The sequence below is a fragment of the Peromyscus maniculatus genome, chromosome 9 (assembly GCF_049852395.1).
Source record: "Peromyscus maniculatus bairdii isolate BWxNUB_F1_BW_parent chromosome 9, HU_Pman_BW_mat_3.1, whole genome shotgun sequence".
Lineage (NCBI taxonomy): Eukaryota > Metazoa > Chordata > Mammalia > Rodentia > Cricetidae > Peromyscus > Peromyscus maniculatus.
In genome coordinates, this window is record NC_134860.1 from 77,847,535 (window position 1) to 77,865,806 (window position 18,272).

At 46.8% G+C, this 18,272-nt stretch overlaps 1 long non-coding RNA gene across 1 annotated transcript in view; it reads left to right on the forward strand.

The window, feature by feature from the left end:
• The first annotated feature begins 483 nt into the window (after positions 1–483).
• LOC121832384 (uncharacterized) overlaps positions 484–18,272 on the forward strand; it is a 41,164-nt gene continuing 23,375 nt past the window's right edge. Inside the window, exons 1-2 of the long non-coding RNA XR_006076035.2 lie at positions 484–941; positions 1,444–1,565. This is a non-coding gene — a long non-coding RNA (uncharacterized LOC121832384). The remainder of the gene's footprint in view (positions 942–1,443; positions 1,566–18,272) is intronic.

Here is an 18,272-nt window from a genome sequence, read left to right on the forward strand (position 1 = left end):
CACTGACTGGGGCTGCCTGTTGCGGACCCTGCTGGTTCTGTTGGCCTCACCTGTGGAGCAGGGCAGCCGAGCTGACGCTGCTCTTGTCAGTCTGCTACTGAGACAGCTGAGGTCACGCTGAGAGTTCTCCAAGAAAATGGGAGTCCAACACCAACTGATTGCAGAAAACTGAAAGCAGGTCACCTCACTGGGGACCCCAGAAGGGATCAACATTTTCTTTGAATATTTAGAAGTCTATACCGCTTGAATAACTTTTGTGTGAGCTAAATAAACATAAATGTGAAAATAAAGGGGTATGGAACCACTGTCATGGGTTCAAATTAGTTAGCTCTGCTACTTAATATCCTTCTAGAGGTCCAGGAAGTCTTAGGGTTTGGGTATATTCCGGCCCCCAACTCCCCCACTCTAGGCATTGAGTTTTTCTGTTGGCATCTTGTTGCCAAGACAGGAGTAAAACATGGAAAATCAGAATCTAATTTGTATAGTGGACGATTGCTATCATCATCTGGAATAGTGTGTGGGTGAGGAGCATCAGCCCAAGAGGAATGTAAGCCTGTCGTCTTCCCTAGACTTCGGGATGACTTGCTGTTAGGTATCTAGAGAGTGCGTGCATGTGTGCTGGCCAGGACCGTAGAGTAAGTGCCGCTGGGAAACAGAGCGGTGGCAGGACTCCTCCCACGGGGCCACAACTGTTCCAGAATGAGAGGAATTACAAGGCAGCCTCTGTGAAGGCTGTGGGCAGCTGAGTAGAACAGTATCAAGAGCCAGGGGCTTAGCTTGGGTCAATAAATGACAGTTGACTGGCTTGGAAAAAGCCAGCATTGTGAGGGTCCAAGCGCGGTCCGCCGTGGGAGACCCACAACTGGAACGGGATCCTGTCATATTTGTTCTGGCAGCTTCTTCGGTAAAGCCACGCTAAGCTCCATCTGGGATACTGTCAGGTATGAAAACCCACTTCATCTGCAGACGCCTTTCACAGGCCTCCAGGCACCGGCGGTTTAATCTGTTTAGATTGCGAGGCCGCCAGAGACACTGCCCCTCTGTGGAAGGCTGCCACAGCTCAGAGGGACTCTGATTTGCTTTATTTCATTTTTTTTTTTTTTCCTCTGGAAAAGCAGGCCTCTCTGAATTAAGACTCAATCCACTGGGCCAAGAATTTGTGGTCGCCATGGCAACTGTACCTTTTCTACCCGAGAAGGTCCTTTTCTTTCTCACAAGGCGGTTTTCTGAGATCCCCCCAGCCCAAAGAGGCCTCCCCGTGGGCTCAGAGGATCACTTTAAGAAGGGTGCTGTGGGCACCATGTGCCGATGTCCCGTTGACGGCGTCCTATCTGTTGCTTTCTACTGTCCCCCGCCTAGGCCCAACTCAAACAATTATTTGTAAATTGGGTAAAATTGGGCTTTAGCAGTTGGCCCTCAGCTTTCACATCTCTTCTTCTTTAGCCGAAGTAAAGCTGCCAAACTTCTCCTGGAGCGGCACAGATAGGAATTACGTGGAAGGCTCCAGAATTCAAGGGCCTGCGTTTGAACCAAAGCCTGGCCATTTACTAAGCTGCTTTTCTCCGGTAAGGTTTTTCTTCTATAAAATGGGGCTAGCAGGACTTTCCTCACTGGGCTCGGAGAGGATGAAATCAGGATTTGGTATGGGAAGTGCTTGGCGTGGTGCCTGGCAAGTAGAGAGAACTCCCAGAGAAGCCGTTCTGCTTATGATAATGTGCTGAGTGTGCGCATGGCTGTGTCGGCCTGAGGTGATACAAGAGAGCCATAAAAAGAGGCTACCTGTTGCCACAGGCCTTACCCCACCCCAGCGATGGGCAGGCATCCCCAGCAGCTTCCACACTCACTTGGTTCCCAGCCTGACCCCCGGGGCATCAATTGCTCGCAGACTTGCCTTTGCCACCCACAGTCTAATGTACATATCTTGGCTTGACCCGATCCTGATAACGGCTGCTCTTCTGATAGCACAACTGGATTGTTTCCCGGTTCTCATTCTTTCTTGGTGTGATACCGTCTCCAGAGCTGACTTTCTCTTCCCCATGCAGTTAGAGGTGCCCATAGAGAAGACTCTTATTCTAGATTTATGTGTCCAGCTCAGCATCTCTGCAAGCGTCTTGCAGTCTCTCCTTTGTCAGCCCAACCCTTCCCAGTGGACACAGTGGGGGAGCTCAGGCCAGGGCACTTGCCATCGTGACAACTACCTGTATCCTTAGGAAATGCCCACTTTCTACCATATACCTGGTTTGCCTCAGCCCAAAGCTGACCTCTCGGATCCTCCTGGCTCCTCTTTTTTTTTTTTCTTCCATTTTTATTTATTAAGAAAATTTCTGCTCCACATACCACCTACAGACCCCCCCTCCTCCCACCCACCCCCAGCCCTCTCTCCCAAACCAATCCACATTCCCACATCCCCCAAATCAAGGTCTCCCATGAGGAGTCAGCAGAGCCCAGCACACTGAGCCTAGACAGGTCCAAGCCCCTTCCCACTGCACCAAGGCTGTGCAAGGTGTCACACCACAGGCAACGGATTCCAGAAGCCTGCCCATAGACCAGGGACAGATCCCGATCCCCCTGCCTGGGTGCCCCCCAAACAGTTCGAGCCAAACAACTGTCTTGCCTATCCAGAGAGCCTAGTCCAGTCCCATGGGGTCTCCATAGCCACCAGTCCGCAGTTCATGGGCTTCCACCAGTGTGGCTGGTCATCTCTGCATGCCTTCCCATCATGATCTCCACATCCCTCGCCTGCAGAATCCCTCCTCTCTCTCATCAATTGGATTCCCGGAGCTCAGGCTGGTGCCTGGCCATGGATCTCTGCATCTGCCTCCATCAGTCACTAGACAAAGGCTCTATGATGACAGCTAAGTTATTCGCTAGACCAGTCACCAGAGTAGACCGGTCTAGGCACCCTCTGGACCACTGATCCCGGCTCCTCTTTACATAATGGAATTTCCTGTGTGCTTTGGGAGTGCTTACAGACTTACATTCTTCTTCATTTAGAAGGCTGCTTACAAGTTAGTGCCTTCAATTCAATGTACTGAGTTTTATTTGACAGATACCACTAGGCAGTTGAAGAGATGAAGCAACTGCAGTCAGTGGCAAAAGCAAATTCTCCACCAAGCTCCAAGTTCACTTAGTAACAGCACCATACTCTGCCATTATACTGTGTTATAGCTTACCATACAAATTTACACTATTTATTAGTGTGTTTATTAATTTATGAGCACCAGCATTTATTTGTACTAATAAGGAGTTTTTGGTATGTGGGTTGTCTTAGTTAGGGTTACTATTATTGTGATGAAACACCATGACCAAAAAGCAACTTTGGGAGGAAAAGTTTTATTTGGCTTACACTTCCATATCACTGTTCATCTTAGAAGGAAGTCAGGACAGGAACTCAAACAGGGCAGGAACCTGGAGGCAGGAGCTGATGCAGGGGCCATGGAGGGGTGCTGCTTACTGGCTTGCTCCTCATGGCTTGTTCAGCCTGCTTTCTTGTAGAACCCAGTGCTGTGGATATTGCTCTATATAAATAAAACACTGATGGCCAGTGACCAGGCAGGAAGTAGGTTGCCAGGCAGGAAGTAGGTGGGACAAGGAGAGAGGAGAATTTTGGGAAGCGGAAGGCTGAGGGGGAGACACTGCAGCCACCGCCAGGACAAGCAGCATGTAAAGACTCTGGTAAGCCACCAGCCACGTGGCAAGGTATAGATTTATAAAAATGGGTTAATTTAAGATAAAAGAACAGTTAGCAAGAAGCCTGCCATGGCCATACAGTTTATAAGTGATATAAGCATCTGAGTGATTATTTTATAAGTGGATTGTGGGACTGCAGGGCTTGGGGAACCTGGAGAGAAGTCCTCCAGCAACAACCCAGGACCTCTAGCCCAGGATGGCACCACTCACAATGGGCTGGGTCCTCCCCCATCAATCACCAATTGAGAAAATGCTCCACAGGCTTGCTTATAGCTTCATCTTATGGAGGCATTTTCTCAGTCGAGGCTCCCTCCTCTCTGATGATTCTGGCTTGTGTCCAGTTGACATCAAACTAGCCAGGGAAGTCTGAATTGAGATTTGCTGTGTCTATGAAGCTTACACTTGGGGTGGGTGAGATGCCTCGGTGCTTGTTGTCAAGCCTCATGACCTCAGTTTGATCCCTGTTACCTGTATGGTGGAGAGGATGGACTTTTGCAAGTTATATCTTCTGACCTCCACGTGAACCCTTCCACATATATACGCAATGAATAAAAAATGTAAGATATAAATGAACAGAAAGAAGAAATATATACTCAGGGGGATGGCTTGGTTAATAAAACGCTTGCTGTGTAAACATGGAGACCCGAGTTTTAGTCCCATCACCAGTATAAAAAGCCAAGCACTTCAGAAATCATCCTCATGCTAAGGGGCAAGAGGGGAGGTGAACACAGGGGGATTCCTGGAACTTGGTGGCAGGCCAGCATAGCTGCCTCAGTGAGAGAACGTGTCTCAAAACATAAGGTGGAGAGTGACGGAGGATGACACTCAACATTAACCTCTGGCCTCTATCTGCATGCACACACACACATATGCATGCATACCTGTGGTGGTAATCTAATTGTACTGAAATGTGATTTTGATTGTATGTTAATAAATAAAGTTGCCCGGGGGTCAGAGCTATTAGAGCCATAGACAGAGTGTGGCGGTGGTGGCACACGCCTTTAATCCCATAGATCTCTGTGTGTTCAGGGATACAGCCAGCATTGGAGACATATGCCTTTAAGACCAAGGGGGCTGGACATTCAGACAGTGACAAGGCAGTCACGTGTTTGGGTTTACAAGCAATGAGAAGGCAGAACAATAATACTATAAAAAAACCATACAGACAGGAAGTAGCTCTCTTTCGGGAAGCTGGGACACAGCAGGCGGAAGGGTGAAATTTTAGCTCTGAGCTCTGACCTCTCAGCTTTCTCTTTTACATTGTTTCTGTGTTTCTTATTTAATAAGACGGTTGGATACATCTACATCTGGCGCCCAACGTGGGGCTCGAACCCACGACCCTGAGATTAAGAGTCTCATGCTCTACCGACTGAGCTCGTCACGTGTTTGGGTTTACAACCCCCTTGGTCTTAAAGGCATATGTCTCCAATGCTGGCTGTATCCCTGAATACACAGAGATCTATGGGATTAAAGGCATGTGCCACCACCGCCACACTCTGTCTATGGCTCTAATAGCTCTGACCCCCGGGCAACTTTATTTATTAACATACAATCAAAATCACATTTCAGTACAATTAGATTACCACCACACATACCAGGATACACATATGTATATACAAGTGAGAATATACATACATGTAACACATAATCTCCAAGGCTTAGCACATATCATAATGATTATATGTCTATATATATATATATATATATATATATATATATATATATATATATATAGACATATATATGGGTTATTTCAAGATAGGGTCTCACTATGTAGATCTAGCTGTCCTGTAACTCACTGTGCAGACCAGGCTGGACTTGAACTCAGAGGGATCCGCCTGCCTCTGACTCCTGAGTGCTGGGATTAAAGGTATGAAGCCACTACACCTGGCAAGATGATAATATTTTGGTTATGTTCAATGGATATGATTAAAATCATTTCACTTATTTTTATTTGCTCTTTGGTCCTGAGAACTGAATCTAGGTTTGTACCCTTGCTAAGTAAGTGCTTACTTAAGCTACACTCTGGGCCCCTCTTTTCACTTTTTAAATATGATTACTGTGATAGAACAATTAAAATTATTCACATGGCTCATATTTCTACTGACTAGCACCGCTCTTCACCGGATTCTCTCAGCAATAACTTAGGAATGAAGGAAATAGATATTAGTTTAGGCATTCTAATCAGAAAGGGATTTAACACAGGCATCAGGCATTTACAATAAACCACTGAGAAGGCTGGAGGGATGAAATGAGTGTGTCTGGGCTCTCCTCACCTTTCGGGTGAGAATTACAAAGTCACTGCCTGGTGAGGGGGGTTAGAGGGCTGCAGGAACATTCTACTGGTGGTCCCAGGTGCCCCACAACACCCAAGCAGGTGACTGACAATAGATTTAGCTGGACTTGGCAAACACTCGCCTGTGAGGATGCCCGTGTGTCCACTATTGTTACTGGAGGAAGGACAGTGGCTATTGAACCTCCCTTCTGTCTTCCAAGTCTCAAACCCCATGCAACCCCTCTGACATCCCAGATTTTCCATGCCTGTAGTTCCCAAATTTCCAGCATCATAGTGTGCAGGAGAAAAAGGATTTATGTGGATCATTGAAAATATAAAGAAAAAAAAAAAGCAACCTCAAAAGTACCACCACTACCCAAACTATCAAAACCAAAAGCCCAACAAAAACCATAATACTTGGCGTGGAACTCAGAATCATATTCATCTTAGGGCGGGGCACAGTTCTTGGCACATCCATATGTTCAATAAATGTTGAAAAGTGCCCTCTCTCTCCTCTGTTTATGTTGGTTCTATTATTTTGATATTGTAAATAATGCTGTGATGGAGCTCGCTCTGGTGTGTGTGTGTGTGTGTGTGTGTGTGTGTGTGTGTGTGTGTGTGTGTTGGCTAGCTATGCTTGCTCGTGTAAACAGTTGTGGAGCTAGCGGCTGACATTGGTTATCTTCCTTGACCTTTCTTCACTTTTATTTATCCTGTGACAATTTTACACAGGTAAGGCTTGTATCCTGATCCTGCCCACCCTCATCCCCACTCTGTTCCCTCCAGGTAGACCTAACATCCCCACTAATGTCCCCCTCCCCACATCATGTCCTTGGTTCTTGTTGTTTATTGTTTGTTTGTTGTTTTCTGTTTAACCCGCTGAGTCCAATAAGTGCTGCCTGTTGGAATGGTGACTGATTTTGTTGGCCCGATCTTTCTGAGTTTTATTGTCTTGAGACAGGGCTTCACCATGTAGCCCTGGCTGGCCTAGAACTAGACTAGGCTAGCCTCATAGAGATCTACCTGCCCCTGCTTCCTGAGCACTGAGATTAAAGGAGTGTACCACGATGACTGGCCGGCCCTTTCATTTTTGAGTCAGGGTCTCTCACTGGACCTGGGTCTCATTAATTTGGCTAGACTGGTTGTCCCATGAGCTAGAGGGATCTATCTATCCCCATTCCTGCCCCCTCCACCTCCCACTGCTGGGGTTTCAGCGATACATTGTCATGACTGGCTTTTACATAGATGCTGAGGATCCAGACTCAGGTCCTTGTTCTTGCCCAGCAAGCACTGGACCCTCGGAGCCCTCTCCCCAACGCCCGAGTGTCCTTTTTGAAACGCGTTTTCTGGAGATAGCAATTCAGGAGCGGGATTGCCCGAGGTGGCTGTTGTTTGGTTTAGACATGAAAATTGTATAGGGAGGCTGGCTTCATGGCAATGTTACTAGCCTGTGCGCAATCCCCGTTTGCCCACTTTTGCTCGGATTTAATGGCTATGAGGAGAGCTTCCTTTGCTTTGGTTTGATATCAAAAGGGGCAGGGGTGGAGCGGAGCTGGCTGACCCGGTGATAGAAATCCCCATTCCTTTCAGCTGCCGAGAACTTTGTCCGGCTTCAGCCTTCCCCACTGTTTCATGGGTTCTCCTATTAACATTAACTAAAAGGAACGGAAAACTTTGAATTCCTGGATCCTTTCCTTCTGCCAGTGGGAGGTGAGAATAATTACACAGACATTTGACATTTGTGCCCGAGAAGGAAATGATAGTAATACCAAAATGAACCTTCTATTTTCTTCTCAGAATCTTGCTGGGTTTCATGGCAGGGGCCCATAAGGTGATGGCTTATATATTTACAAATTAAGAACTCATCATCCTTATTTCTGCATAAGGAGTGGGGGATGACCCTGAGGATGTAGCAATGAGACAGATGCAACCAGAGAGGGAGTTGGTTTTCTTCCCTGAACCATGGTAAAGGTAACATGATACCATAAAGGATGGTAAGGACATGGTAAGGAGTGACTATACAAATAATTCTTAGCAATGTGCCTGGCTCAGAGTTAGTAAGTGCGCAGTAAACAGTGGCTGCTGGAGATGCAGGTGAAGGTGTGTGAGTTCCCCACCTGAGCATGGACGCCTGCGGCCGCTTGCATCCTGAACAGTGCTTTATTTTTATGACCAGCAGTCAAGTGAAGAGAGTGTTAACACTGAGTTGGGAAATACAATCATCTGTAAAAGATGTGTGTCCATTCTGGGCTTTATGAGGAGGAAGATGTGTGCCAGGCACCCAGAATTACAATGTGTGGAGTCATAGAATGGCTGAGCTGGCAGGGATCTCTGACATCATTCATGTATAAATGGAGACCCGAGAAAGTTAAGCATACAAGATCCCCCAGCAAGTCTCCAGACCTCAGAGCACAAGCTGGAGCTTTAGACTCTCAGACCAGTATCTCTGCTACCAGGGTGCTGGTTAATGTCGTGGGCACAAGCTGGAGGTAATGGTGGAAAGCAACTCTGTCTCAGATATTTTCCCTGCAAAGAGAAGAGAAGATATTTTACTAGAGATCCAGCTTTCCTGAATTAGTGATTCCAATGGTGTGTGTGTGTGTGTGTTTGTGTGTGTGTGCGCGCACGCATGTGCATGCATGTGCGCGTGTGTGCATGTGTGCTTATGTGCACATGTGCATATACTTACTCCTGTGTGTGTTTGTGGTGTATGCATGTGTCCATGTTTGTGTATATGCATATGTGCATTAGTGTGTGTGCGCGCGCGTGTGCGTGTGTGTGTGCGTGTGTGTGTGTGTGTGTGTGTGTGTGTGTGTGTGTGTGTGTGTGTAGGGTAGAGGTTGACAATGATTGTCTTCTTTGGTTGCTTTCCAGTATATTTTTTTTGAGACAGTTTCTCACTGGACGTGAGGCTCATTGCTTCAGTGAGACAGACTAGCCAGTGAACTCTTTGGAGGGCTCTGTCTGTCTTTGCTTCCCCACATTGCTGGGTAATGTAGACCCAGGCTGCTGTGCCTGCCTTTTTACCTGGGTTCTGTGGATTCAGACTCGGGTTCTCATACTTGCACTGCAAGCCCCTCCTGAACTGAGCCATCTCTCTGGGCCCTGCAGTCTTTCTGAGAACAAAGACTATGTTTTCACGTTAACCCGTTACATGATCGCTCCTGTTCCAGCAGGTATAGTGGCTGTAAACTTGATATGCAGGCTTAGGGAAAGTGTACAGGAGTACTAGCCTCTAAGCACAGCATCACTCCACAGGGAAGATGTCCTTGCATTGGAAAAGTGGCTGCACCCGTATTGTGTATTCAAACTACCAATCATGACTGGACAGCACCTCGATTCATGAACAGCTCATAACTGCTACTACCTCATGAGATGACTTTCACACCGTGTGCTGTAGAAAACTGCTGCTTTCTTTTAGTTTTGAAGAGGTCCCAAAAGGGATCGTTAGTAAAAAAATAAAGGGGAGCAGCAGGCCAAGGTGAAGCTGTCATCTGGAAGAAATTGAGGTTTGAATAGAAAGAAAGTAAATAAAACCCATGCAAACAAAGGTCTTTCTTGTTCTGTCTTTTATGGGCAATGGTAAACTGATATCCAGTTTGAAATGTTGGCCTCCATTATCTGAAAGCCAAAGTATTTGGGGGCAGTTATGGTTCATTGACTGTAATGAAAAACAGTGACCATGAAAACTGAAGCTTCAGCATCCAGGCTTGGGCTTTTTCTGATATTAGACACTGGACATAGGATAGATTCACATTCAAAATCCCAGGAAAGAGCAGGAGGGCACAGGCAGGTGCCCCTTGGGGCAGTTTTGGGGCTGATGTGGCTGCGAGCGAACAAGTCAGCTAGCACCAGGACGCCCCAGTGGTTCCTCTTCATAAAATAAAGACACTAGAAAAGAATTGTCTAGAAGATCCATCTCTAAACACCACAAATTAACCATAGGTTGACAACAAATGAAGCAGTTTTCATTTTCTCTTCAAAATTTTTGGAGCTTTGGGTAAAGACAGTAGGAATCTGTGGCCCCTGCATCTAAATATGCTTCTGTCCCCTCCCACCAACTCAGCTGAACAGAGCTGTAGCTTTGAAAGCATGTAAAATACTTATTTTGGGTGCTTAAAAAATTGTAATGGCTGTAAAAGTATGTATCACATGATAGGTGCTCCATAAATAGCTTTATTATTCTTGTTATCTTGGTGTAGAAAAGAATTATTGCTAGGTTGATAAACCCAGAGCATTTAACCCCTCAGATAGTCACAAGGAAGGACATTGGGTCTAGTATTAACAATATAGGTGAAGAAACTATACCATCTGAAGTGTCCAACTGTGGCTACACCAAATGACTATAAAGTTTGTGGCTTCAGACAGTGTAAATCATTACTTCATAGGCCCATCTGGGCTTTCTGCCTCTAGTCTCTGATGGTTGAAATCAAAGTGTGGGCAAGGTGAGATTTCTTTCTGGAAACTCTGGGTGTGAATTTGCTTTTAAGCATATTGAAAACGTTACCTGAATTAAGTTCCTGGCAAGTTGTAAGGGCTGGCGTTCTTGTTTATATGATGGCTACCAGGCAGAGGCTGATCTTTTAGGATGCTGCTTGGATCCTTCTTATGTTTCTCATATTTTATGTCCTTTTTCCTCTGAGTCCTTTTTTGCTCAGAATTCCCCCCAATTTTTTCCTTTGCCTGACTCTCTTTGCCACATTGGGCTTACTGGATAACTGAAGCTGATCTCTGTGTTTTATAGTCCGTTATCTTATTCATATCTGCACAAAGTCCCCTGTCCACAGGCCCCAGGGATTAGGGTCTAGACATGTTTGCCTGTCAGGCCCTCTGGGGGACAAGCAGCAAAGACAAAGCCACATTCAGATGAAACTAAGGGCAGAAGACTTTGGGGGAATCTGAAAAAGTATGGCGTGGGTTAGCGGGGTGTCTCTAGAGGATCTCTGTGGGCTTTCGGTGTTTGTTTGTTTTGCACCCAACACTGGAAAATGTACCTTCTTCATGCTCTCTGGTGTTTGTGGGTTTGCCACCTACAGGGTTACCTTGACCCCATCACACAAATAGACCCATGGCCTGAAATGGGTCAGTTAGATGGTTTCTCTCCCAGGAACTGTAGACATCTGCAGGCACCGGAAGTAACTAGAATGTAACCCATGGGATGCCTGATGTCCTGGGGTGAGTGAGGGGTGGTCTGTGAGGGATGATGTGGATCAGTTCTTCATGGCGCCTGCCTATTCAGCTTGTCCCCCAACATGGGGAACCCCAGTGTTCTTCCGTGAAATCCCCTCTCTGGCTTGAGTTACTCCCAGTTGAGTTTTGCTGCTTCTACCAAACAGATCTTAACTGCCATGCTGTCTCTCCATATCCCGGCTGCTGCCAGCATTATGCAAAAGATCAATTATTCAGGATTCCTTGCTTACAACGACTCTGGGAACTAATCATCGACACAGTTTCTGGTGTGCAATAGTGTTTCTGACTCTGAACCATGTCTTTTTAATGCTTCCTTCATTAACCCTGATAAACTTGGATCAGACACACAGAAAAGTATTTAATAACATGGAATGCTTCAGAAAGCTGGTCCCATTAAAAGCATCAGCTAGCTGGTTAGAAATCACCACTGCCTTTAACCTGTTATTACCTAGTGCATACAAATTATTACTGCACAATGCCATTTTCACCCAGGATGATGGCCTACATTGTAAAACTTCAAGTATGAAATATTTTCTGTTTATTTCTGCTGGGAAGTAGGCAATACAACCAGCTTCCTTGTTTGTTTTTTATTATTCGCGGTTTTACGGGTAAGTCGAAATTACATGGCACATTCATTTCTCCGGCTCACTCCTCATGAAGGGATCAAGGCCGTGCCATCGTGGGGAAATTGAGATTCAAGTTGCATACAGGGAGGGCACCTACGGTTGTATTTCTGGCAGGGTGAGTCTAAGAGCATGTTCCCAAGATGCTCTATTATAGACAGGCGGGTCGAAGGAGGTCGCTTCTCCTCTTACGTTAGGTATGACCGTGGCTCTTACTGTGGGGTTTTGGGATCTGTTCCGATCATTTGAAAGGTAGTGATTATGCAGGGGCAGAAAAGTGGCCCCTGCCTGGCATGCATAAGAAAGGCTTTGGTGTGGAATATGATATTCATTCCAGTTCGTTCTTAAGAGAGTTACCGTGAGCGTGGTTCCACCCAGCCTCTCACAAGGTCACACATCAGTGCTCAAGTTAGTTCTCTGCAGATTAGGATGCAATGAGTGTGCCTGCTGAGGTATCTACCCAGACCCCTCACTATGCCTCTTCAGACCCCAGGAACCCAATTTTTCTATATAAGAAATTCAGAGAGACAATTCAGTTCCTCAGCCTAATTTCCCTCTTAGGTAGGAGAACACTCTCAGAGACAATTCTGTCCAGTAATGATAGTAATAGAGGCACATAACCACCTCCTGGATTGATATCATGCTGCCTTTCCAAGGAGACAGAGAGCTAGAAGGGCTTCTCTCATTCAGAAGACAAGGAGCTGTGGCTCCCTCTTGAGTTCCCAGGAGACCCTGTGGTGATTAGCCTGAAAGGATGCATGCTCTTCGCAAAATTCTCCCCACCCCTTTCTATATTTCCATAGCTTCTGTGTGTGTGTGTGTGTGTGTGTGTGTGTGTGTGTGTGTGTGCATATGAAATGACCAATGTGGGGGTGTTTTCCTTAGTTACTCTTCTACTTTATTGTTTGAGGCAGGGTCTCTCACTAGGCTGTCTAGCCAGCACACGCCCAGGGTTCTCCTATCTCTGCCTTCTTAGCAGAGATTACAGATACCCGCCACTGGACCTGGCTCTTTATTTGCATGCTGGGGATCTGGACTCAAGTCCTGTGCTTGCATGGCCAGCTCTTTTCCGTCTGAGCCATCTCTCCAGCCCTGCAAAGGGAGCTTCTGATGTCACCTTATGTGGAAGCCTCCCTCACTTTCTCTCTCTTCCTCTTCTTTCCTTTCTTAGAAGATGGTGCTGTCAGCATGTTATGCCTGCCATCATACCAGGTGGCTTCTTTTCCAGCTCATGGTAAATCCGTGGTGCTTTTCTAGTCTTGGGGCCCCTCAGGAGCCCTCTAGTCATGCACAGGACAATGGCCTCCTGGAGGGCCAGTCAGCTGCCTCTCCACTGCCCGGGATGCATTGTTTTCCTCTATGGCGACTGGGCTAACGTTTCATTTCTTTAACACAGAGGCATTGTTATTGACTAGTTTTGAAGGGAAATTTATTTTCCTCCACCCTCTTAAACCATAACTTTGACACCCCTCCTCCTCCTCTTCATAATAGGCACAGTAGGATGTTCAATTACAGCTAAAAGCCCTAGATTAAAGTGACAGATTAAGAGGCTCTGCAGGTTGCAGCTCTAATGTGCATTTCACCTGTTAGTTTATTTTTTAACCCTTAGGTGCCAGGCTTCAGAAAAGCCTTTTGACAGAAATGCTACTTGCTAGAACATCCTGGGTGGCTCAGACCCCTCTGCTGGTGCCAGGATTGACTTTGGGGAGAGCCAGGCACAGGGCATTGTGTGCGGGGTACTGCCCACAGCCACGGCGTTTGGGATTCCTGGCCTAGGTTAGAAGCTCCAGTCACAGAAAATGACTCAAGGAGTCCTCCAGACACCCCCTTCTTGCTGCAGCTGCCTGCCAGGCCCAGAGCCTGGCACACAGTGGTTCCTCTGTAAAGTCTGCAGAATGAAAGAAAGAAAGGGTACAGTAGAGAGGCGTAAGCAGCAGCTTAAGGGGACAGCCACTGACCCACCTATTCTTGTCTAAATTACAAAAGGAAAAAATAGGCTCTTTCCACCCCCTCCCCCCAGCTTGGCTTCCTCGGGGTTGTGGGGACTTCAAAGGGCATATTTCTTGCTCACATTCACTCTGCCCCTCTTCCTGCTCTCCACAAACAAGCCTTCCTGGTGAGACTGCGCCTCCAGAAAAATCAAAACAAACCAACATACAAACAAAAAGATTCTAGATTCTAAAGGCTGAAATTCTAGCTGTGGTATTCCAGATGCTCTTGGGGTCAAAAGTACCTCCAGAAGACTGTTTCTCAGCACCCCCTCCATCCTGTTTGGCAGGAATATGGAAGCCACCCCAGACCTAGTGATTTCCTGTGGATGTCGAGTGAGGTACTGTTTCAGGGTGGGCTCACTCCTGATTTCTACGGGGGGTGTTGGCTGAGCACATCTCTGCCTTCTGCTCAAGTGTCCCCAGATGGCTCACGGCTCCTGGATTCCCTGTGCTTACAGCACTGAGGAGCAGGAGTGCCATTGCAGAGTACTACCAGGCTATCCCCTTATTTGGGGGGGGGGGGCAGGGGAGGAGGGGCTTCCTTGAACCAGAGCAGGGTCTAATTTTTGTCTGAGTAGATCGCCTCTTCCAGCTGCTCCTGGGGTGCCTGTTACTTTCCTTCTGTGCATTTAATCTTTCTGTGGGTTTTATCCCCCCCCCCCTGAGCTTTTTATTCCTTGAGGGTGGACATCGTCTTTTCTATTTCACATTTTCAGTGTTCAATACAGGGCACAGGCTATTATAAGCATGGATGAAAAGTGTTGAGGAAGACAAGGGAGGGTATGACTGGGCGGGGAAGACAGAAGATGCCAAGGGAGGAGGGGAGGGAGAGGGGGAGGGGGAGGGAGGGGAGGGGGAAGGAGGTGGGAAGAAAGACACAGGTTAGAAAGCTAGTTTCTGTCTTTAATTAGTCCAGAAAGCGAGGGCTGTCCACATCCCCGTGCATGTGGGCTTCTGGCTTAAGAGCTGATGGTTAAAAACCCTCTCACTTGTCTCCATTATGTGATGGTACCATCATCACATCCAAGGTCTCCTTCTCATCTCCTCCATGGAGGAGGCTTATTGTTAGGAACGATTCCAGTCTTAAGCCCTGTTTTGAAGTCAGGGACTGTTGGTATTCTACATTTAGCCTTTATCAGCAGCCAGTTGGTGTCTAGTAATGGCAAATGATTTGAACAAGAGGCAAATTGTATAGCAAGGATCTGAAAAGGTCAGAGCAGTTGTGTCTAGAAACTGCCGTGAGCACACAGAAAAACCTGCACTCGGAACATTAATTGTAGACAATTACTATGCCCCACTAAATTAGATTAGAAGTAGATCTAGTTAGTTCCTGGCCCTTCTGCAATGAGCAGGCAGGGGTAGAGCTTCCTGGCATAAATGATGTGCCCATGAATGGGAATAGTGCTGGCCTGGGATGTTCCCAGTGGTCCTCAGATCCTGGAAAAAAAATATGATAATGTCTTAATTACTTTTCTAGTGCTGTGAAGAGACACTACGATGAAAGCGACTTATAAAAGAAAGCATTTAATTTGGGGTTCATGGTTCCAGAGGATGAGTACATGCCCATCATGGCTGGGAGCAGAACAGCAAGGAGGAAGGCATGGTGCTGAAACAGTAGCTGAGAACTTATTTACATGTTGAGACAATCACCACAAGGCAGAGACAGAGACAGAGAAATGGAGGGAGAGAGCACAGGGAGCTAATTGGATTGGCACAGGCTTTTAAACCTCAAAGCCTTCCCTGAGTGACGCACCTCCTCCAGCAAGGCCACGCCCCCTAGTCCTTCCCAAACAGTTTCACTAATGGAGGACCAAGCATTCAAATACAGGAGCCCATGGAGGCCATTCGCATTCAAACCACCACAGGTGACATGTCAGGGAGGGACTGAGCAACCTGTCTTCCTCAATTTCTGTGGTCGGTCCACCCTGCTGATAGCCTTGAACAGATGGTGGTGACTTTGGGGGCCTGGGAGAGCTCAAGCCACCCTGCTAAGGTATTAGCTTTGCCTTCACCTAACTTGGAATAGGATCCTTCTGTGTGCTGAGGTACAATCTACCCCCAACTGTGACACAGTCATTCTATGTGTCATGGTTAGTGTCAGGCACTTTGGAGTCACAGAAACCTAAGTTCAGGTTCTTCACTGTCTTTGTGATCATGGCTAATAACCCACACCTCTTGAGCTTCAACTTACCCTGTTTGTGAAAATGAGCATGCTAACACCCACATCATGCATGTTACAGCATGACAGAATGTGCGACTAACCTGTAGTAGAGGTTATGGGGCAGGCCCTCAGCCAAACATGGGGTCTGGAGACAGAGAATGTTTTGGTGGGTGTGTCCAACCTTTTGACTTTGTCAACATGACAACACCGTCTACAAAATTAATGCTTGGAAAATGTACAAATTAATTGGGGAAAAAAAAGAAAAGAAAAAGAAAAAAATAAGAGAATCAAATCACAACAAATCTCATAATCTTTTAAATAAGTTTATAATTTTGATTTCATAGTTATCCTCAGAGGCATACAGCCCATGAGCCAGAGGTTGGGCACATCTGTGTCTATGGCTTACTGCCCAGAGAAGAATGTGGAGTCCGGAGATCCCATAGGCCAAAAGGACCTAGACACCGTGGTCATCTGTCTGAGTGACTGGGTTCTCCCTCTGTGGGATGTCCGTGTTCATGAGATGTGAAACGTAGCATGCACTGACATCATTTTAATAAGGCTCAGGCACTTCCACAGGATGCTCCAGAGTCTTCGCTGAAACCATGCCGCTGTCAAAAGCTGACATAATAACCACATTTCAGAAGAGACTCCCGGGGACATCCTGCTCATTTCCTTTCAGGCAGTTCGTTTACCTGCAGATGCTGGACCCGCTGCTCTGCTCTGGAGCATCTGCCGATTGACACGATCCCGTAAGTTAATTTTGCAGCTGAGTGGACTGAGGTCCCAGAAAGCCAAGGGCCTGAAGTGGAAAATATCGAGCAGGTGACTCATTAAGCCTTGAGTCTTGAGGACCCGAGGCCCTCGGAACGGCCTATGCACGGCTGATCTTATTGGATATTAGGAAGCCTGATTGGACTGTGGCCTCATTTTAGGCCAGTGTGAGGAGGGAGGGAAGAGGGGTTGAGGGGGGGGGCGTGGAAAGAGAGAGGATGCTGCCAGGGTTTTAAATGCATTTATTCTCCCATTCAGCTTACTTTGAATTGCCATCATCCACATGACACTAAAACTCTCTTCTACCTTTATTGTTCTGTCTGGGGTGCTAGGAAACATGCCCATTTCTTTAACTGTCCTGTTCCCTGTCCCGATTAGGCAGGGGCCATGTCTTATGTCTTTGCTTTCCTGAGAGGATAAGGTGCGTGTTGTGATTTCTGGTCATCTCCCATCTACCCTAATGGACACCTCAACTCCATTTTCTGGTTTCAGGGCACATTCTCCTCATTACAGTCAGCGATGGGTGCCATCTTTTTGGTCTGGGCTGTGGGCTGTCTCCTTTGGTCTGGACTGTCCTTTTCTCTCCTCGATCCCCCTGGGCTTCAGGTATACATACACTCTACTCATATCAATCCAAGTTCTTTCTCCCTGTGAGCTTTCTAGGGGGTACTCTTCACCTTCACTTTCTCACCTGTGGGGCCCCCCAGACTTCCACTCCCCAGGGTTTCATGCATTATCCTCAGATTTTATGATCTTTTCCCAAGAACTCACTCATCCTTGTGCCTCCAGGCTCTGTGTGGGGGAGCAGTGACCCTCAAAGCTGAACTGGGATAAGGGGTGGGGGGGTTGATATGAAAATAGATATTAGTTGGCAAGGAAAAGAGGTATAGAGAATAAAAAAAAAGGAGCTTTCTTATTTGAGGGTTTCTTGGTATTTTGAAGGATTTCTCTAATCCAAACCGTAATTGTTCATTCTCTGGGTTCCTACTTCTTTCTTTACATGGTACAAATATTAATTTGATATTCTATATATAGACCGGAAATCAGACTTAAGCTGTGTTGTTAATTGGTTGCCTTCTGGTTGAGTTCAGGATGAGTGACAGGTTTCGAGCCTTTCTTTCTGGCTTGTGAAAGCTAAATTTCTGTGCTTCAGCCATTTGGACCAGCCATGAAGCAGGGGGCACCCACGAAGGGACCAGTGGGTGCTGGGACACACGTCAGGCGGGGAGTCACTGGTTTGTGTGCAAGGCCAGCCTCACCCAGCTTCATTGTCAGGAGTATCTTCCTGTGTTGGAACAGAGGGCTGCCTGGGATGAGAAAATGCCGCTTACCCCTTGTCACCACCCATCTCTCTTTTCAAAGGACCAACATTTGAATAACGCCCCAACCAAGCATCCCTGAAACTTGACCTTAAGACCAAGAGGCTTCCTTTCCTTGTGAAAACCAATCTCACTCTAAGTCGGCCTCTGTGTCTGTCTCCAGCTTCCCAGGAGATTTCTGTGAACTTCATCAACATCACTGACAAACTGGGAGATGCCCAAATCTCACCAGAAATCAATCAACTGTTACAA